This window comes from Mytilus californianus, unplaced genomic scaffold, assembly GCF_021869535.1.
Source record: "Mytilus californianus isolate M0D057914Y unplaced genomic scaffold, xbMytCali1.0.p SCAF_1, whole genome shotgun sequence".
Lineage (NCBI taxonomy): Eukaryota > Metazoa > Mollusca > Bivalvia > Mytilida > Mytilidae > Mytilus > Mytilus californianus.
Window position 1 is genome coordinate 101386096 of NW_026262581.1, and position 1548 is coordinate 101387643.

The following is a 1548-nucleotide window of genomic DNA, read 5'->3' on the forward strand; positions in this document are numbered from 1 at the left end:
TAAATTATTCCAGTCTTTAATAGTGGCCGTGAAAAAAGATAATGAGAACATAGTTATTCTCGATTAAGGAGATAAAATATGATGCATTCTTAAAAATCTATAAACGACCGTATTATGATTCATAAGAGCATAAGTAATCTGCAAGTAAGTTGGGCATTTCCCTACTTTAATTTTAAGAGCTTTGTATATTATATGGACACTTGTTTAGATACACAGAGATTTAGAGCTTTACAAACGATCTAGATATTTGTAATCCTTTGAATGTTGCATGTAAACCCGTGAATTGCTTCCGGATTTTTTGTTTTGTTTCGTTGCTGTCTCATTGACGTATACACCACATTTGTCATGTATTCTCTATACATAACACCCGCAGCATTGTATTTAGTCTATGCAAATATTTATGATTAATCAATGTACCTATATTTGGTCGACCGTTGTGGAATATGTGTGTCAGACATGACCTAGGATATGTCCACTTAACTTAACCGGAATCCCTACCTATATTTTGTCATTTCACAAGGTCCTGTTTTTCTCTGACTGTTAATGAAGTCTTTACACTAAATCCATTGGAAGTTGGATGTGTACTGATTGATATTTTATTCTTAGATTCATGATTTTTATATTGGTTGTTATTGGCTTTGAACTAGCCTTTAGTACCTGCGAGTACTCTCAGATCTATAATTTGTGTCTTTTGTGTTTTTGTTAGTTGTTTTTATGCTTTGTATCGATCTGATGATTAAAGTCCTTCTCGAACTGGTTTTAATAGTTTGTTCTTATGTTTTGCTGTTACACCACTGTAAGGTTAGGGGAGCGTTGGTGCGTCCAAAAACATGTTAGAACCCCGCCACATTTTGTATGTGTTTGTCCCAAGTCAGGGGCCTGTAAATCAGTTGTTGTCGTGTGTTGCTGAATATCATATTTGTTTTTTGTTTATTGTTTTGTACATAAATCAGGTCGTTAGTTTTCTTGTTTGAATTGTTCTACATTTGTCATTTCAGGTCCTTTTATAGCTTGCTATGCAGTATAAGTTTAGCTCGTCGTTGAAGGTCGTACGGTGACCTATAGTTGCTAACCTTCTACCTCATTTGGTCTCTGGTGGAGAGTTGTCTTATTGGTAATCATACCACATCTTCTTATTTTTATCTTTACTGTTTGTAGAAAATGCGAATAAAAATGGTTGAATTTTATCAAGTATAAACCTGAAATTTACTGATATCTGTTACAAGTGGATATATGTTCAAATCAAATTATATAAGAAATAATATGAATATACATTAATAATTCAAAACATCCTTAAAAAAGGGGGGTACATGTACTCTTAAATAGAAAATTTAAAAGGGGAAGTCTTTTTTATTTAAAAATAAATAACAGTACGCAATTGACATGTGTCTGCTGTTATTGTTATTACAAAAACATCAAACGTTATTGAAATAACATATTATTGTTGCCTGAAAACTCATCAAACAAGGATACTTGATGCATGTGATATATATGTGTGTCCCATATGTCTTTAATATTTACCTATTTAATACAGGAAGAAATAATAAT